The 4335-nt window shown below is 36.0% G+C and overlaps 1 pseudogene; it reads right to left on the bottom strand.

Moving 5' to 3' along the window:
• Positions 1 to 3235: 3235 nt before the first annotated feature.
• LOC118355025 (40S ribosomal protein S17-like) lies at positions 3236 to 3629 on the bottom strand (annotated as a pseudogene).
• Between the last annotated feature and the right edge of the window lie 706 nt (positions 3630 to 4335).

Genomic DNA, 4335 nt, shown 5'->3' with positions numbered 1-4335 from the left:
GTTTATCTGGGTATAGAAATCATATTTCTCTTTTATGTTTTTCACATCTTTATCTTTCTTTGCTGTGTTCTGGATAATTTCTTCAGAATTATCCTCTGAATCATTCATTATTTCCTTGGCTGTGTCAAATTCCTATGTAATTAATCTGTTCACTGAGTTTTAAATTTTAATTTTTTTATTTCTATAATTTAGTTCTCTTTTAACTATCACTGTTTAAAAAATAGATTTATTGAGATACAATTCACATTCCATACAATGTTTCTACTTAAAGTGTACAATTTAATGGTCCTTAGGTCATTCATAAAGTTGTACAATCAATTTTAGAACATTTTCATCATCCCTAACAGAAATCCTGTCCCCGTTAGCAGTTACTCCCTATTTTCCTTCAACCCTCTCTCCTAGTGCTATGCAACCACTAAATCTACTTTCTGGTCTCTGTAGATTTGCCTACTCTGACATGTCATACAAATGCAATCATATAATATGTAGTCTTTTGTGATTAGTTTCTTCCATCTAGATAGTGTTTTCAAGGCTCATCCATGTTGTAGTATGTATCAGTCCTTAATTCCTTTTAATTGCTGAATAATATTCCATTGTATACCACTTTTATTTATCCATTCAGCTATTGATGGACATTTGGATTGTTTCTACTTTTTGGCTTTTGTGAATAATACAGCTATGAACATTTATAAGTTTTGGTGCTTCTTAGGTACATATCTAAGAGTAGATTTGCTGGGTTATTCTATGCTGAACATTTTTGAGAACTGCCAAGTGCTTTTTTTCAAAGTGGCTGCATCATTTTACATTTCTATCAGCAGTGTATGAGGGTTCAAATTTTCCCACGTTTGGCAACATTTGTTTTGTCTGTTTTTTTTTTTTAATTATTATAGCCATCATACTGGGTATGAATTGGTAGCTTGCAGTTTAGATTTGCATTCTCTAATGGCTAATCATGTTGAGCATCTTTTCTTTTTGTATTTTTTTAAAGATTTATTTATCAGAAAGAGAAAGATACAAAGTGCATGTGAGCGGAGAGAGGGGCAGAGGGAGGGAATCCCCAAGTAAACTACCTGCTGAGCTCAGAGTCCAACTTGGGACTCATTCCCACAACCTATGAAATACCAATCTGAGCTGAAACCAGAGTTGGATGCTTAACCGAGTCACCCACATGCCACTTCTGCAACTTTTCAGGCACTTATTGCATATCATCTCTGGAGAATGTCAATTCAGATCCTTGGTCCATTTTAAAATTGTGTTATGTTATCTTCTGATTATTGAGTTGTCAGTGTTTTTCATATATTCTGGGTGTAAATCTCTTATTACATATATGATTCCATTCTGTGCGTTGTCCTTTAAAACACACACAAAAATTTAATTTTACATCTTATTTACCTATTTTTTTCTGTTGTTGCTTGTGATTTTGATGTCAAGTCTAAGAAACCATTTCCTAACCCAAGATCATAAAGATTTACCATGTGTTCATCTAAGAGTTCTATAGTTTTAGCATATATATATATGCATTTAATTTTGAGTTAATTTTGGGGTATAGTGTAAGAAAAGGTTCCAACCTCATCCTTCAGCTTGTGAATATCCAGTTGCCCCAGTGCCATTTGCTGAAAAAATGATTCTTTCCCTCATTTGAATGGTCTTGGCGCCCTCGTCAAAAATCAATTAACCATAAATGTCAGGGTTTATCTCTGGACTTTTAATTCTATTCAATTGATCTGTATGTCTGTCCTACCACTGAATTGCTTACTGCCTTGATTTCTGTAGTTTTGTAGTAAGTTTTGAAATTTGAATGTGTAAGTCCTTTGACTTTTTCAAGATTGTTTTTGGCTATTCTGGGTGCCTTGTATTTCCATACCAATTTTAGGATTTGCTTGTTAGTTTATGCAGGAAAAGCATCTGGTATTTTGGTAAGGGTTTTATGGAATCTGTAGATCAATTTGGGAAGTATTACTATCTTAACAATGTTAAATCTTCTAATCCATGAACATGGAATGTCCTCCCACTTATCTAGGTCTTTCATTTTTTTAAACAATGTTTTGTAGTTTTCAAAGTATAAGTTTTACACTTCCTTTAAAAAAATAATTATTTATTTGTTTATTTTTTTATTTATTTATGAGAGAGAGAGAGAGAAAGCAAGTAGGGGGAGGGCCAAGGGAGAGACTCTCAAGCAGACTCCACAGTGAGCACAGAGCCCAACTCAGGGCTCCATCTCATGACCCTAAATTATGACCTGAGCCAAAAATCAAGAGTCAGATGCTTAACCAACTGAGCCACCCAGGCACCACTACACTTCTTTTGTTAAATTTATTCCTAAGTTTTTTTTTAATGCTGTTGTAAATTGAACTGTGTTCTTATTTTCATTTTCCAATTGTTCATTGAGAGTGTGCAGAAATATAATTGATTTTTGTATATTTATCTCAAACCTTGTTATCAGATTGAGGAAATTCCCTTCTATTCCTGGTTTGTCAAGTGTCGTTATCATGAAAGTGTCAGATTTTGTCAATGCTTTTTCTATGTCTATTGAGATGTTCCTGGATTTTTTTCTCCTTTGTTCTGTTGATTTAGCATATTATAATGATTGAACTTTTGTGTTTTGAATTAGCCTTGCATTCCTGGGATAAATTCCACTTAGTCATGGTCTATAACCCTTTTTATTATTGGTGGATTCAGTTTCCTAGTATCTTGTTGATGGCTCTCACATCTATATCATAAGGAACATTGCTATATTGTTTTCTTGTGATGTCTTTGAATGGTTTTGATAATTGGGTAATAACTGAGTCTATAGAAGGAATTGGGAAGTGTTCCTTCATCTTCTATTTTTTTTTGGAAGAGTTTATGAAGAATTGGTATTTATTTTTCTTTGAATGTTTAGTAGCATTTGCCTGAGAGTCCAACTAGGTCTGAACTTTGTTTTGTGGGAAGTTTTAAAATTGCTAATCTAATCTCTTTTTATAGGATCTTTACGTTTCTCTTTTGGATGTTATTTCCTTATGGTTTCTATTATGTAACCACTGTAATCATTTACAATATTATTTTATAGTCTCTCCCAGATCGTTCTGTAGTTTCTGTTTGGTTTTATTTTGTCTGGTTTGGCTACTTAGCCTTTCATTTAGCCATGGTTGTGTTAGCTGATTCTCTGTTATGGCAAATCACAACATTTTCTTATCTGTCTTGGGAATTTGTTGTTGTCATCTAAAGTTTATTAAAGATAGCACAGCAGAAAGATTCAAGTGGCTCCATGCAGTGTTTTGGAATTCATCCCAACTATAGGCTGAGTGACCTGCACGTTAGACAAACTCCCAAAGTCCAAGAATTTCAACATTTCTTTAGTGTCAGGATCAACTTCAATGATTTCTTGATCCAGGACAGAAACCTCAGCAACATAGTTCTCTCTCTTTTCTGTCTTCTCCTACTGCACATTGATGGGGATACATTCAGGCCTCTCTCAATCCGCTGTGTGACACAGCTTGCTATATTGCTGTGGAGCTTCTTGCTGGGGATAACAGCAATCTCCTCGCACACATGCTTGTTGGTGTGGGAGTTACTGTCAGGCATGTGTAGTACTTCTCAATGATGACCTGGGCTGACTTCTTCATGGTTTTGGTGTGAATGTAGCTCATTTTAGTGGGTCTGGTAATTATTATGAGGTCATCTTTAGTGGGGATCTACTTTGTCTATAAAAATCTCATGTGGACTGGGTTATAAAGTGTTCCTCCAGAAAAGCTTTGCATTTGTTCCTTCCAGGCACTCCAAGATGATTACCAAGGTGGGGCACATGGGTGGCTCAGTTGGTTAAGCATCTGACTCTTGATCTCAGCTCAGGTCTTGATCTCAGGGCTCTGAGTCCAGGTTCCATGCCTAGTATGGAGCCCACTTCAAAAAAAAAAAAAATTACTAAGGGAACATATAAAATTCAGGCTCTGCACCTGCCAAGCATGTCACACAGGCTTGGTGGGCTAATTTCTCTTAAGATAGTATTTTTTTTTTTTTACTACACATCCCAATGAAGCCAAATTCCTCTGTCCTCTCCCTACCTAAAAAGCACTTTCCAATGCCCCTCTTACTGGCATGCAGCCTCCTGAGGCTCCCACCAGTGTGAATGGATCTTGGTGTCTACTTTCCATCTTGTACAGGTCACAAGTCGTTCTACAAGTGGAACTTAAAACATTTGAAACCTCTGACCATTTGGGCCCACCTCCAGTGCCAGCATTCACAGCCATACCCCGAACGGCTGCCATGTCATCTGTCCTGGGGGCTTGTTTTGCTTTCCTTTGTGTTTTTGGCATCTGGTGTTTCCTTTTTTTTTTTTTTTTTTTTTTCTTTCTC

Source organism: Canis lupus, chromosome 6, assembly GCF_003254725.2.
Source record: "Canis lupus dingo isolate Sandy chromosome 6, ASM325472v2, whole genome shotgun sequence".
Classification (NCBI taxonomy): Eukaryota; Metazoa; Chordata; class Mammalia; order Carnivora; family Canidae; genus Canis; species Canis lupus.
Note: the sequence above shows the minus strand (reverse complement) of the source record. Positions and strands in the feature narration are given on the sequence as shown.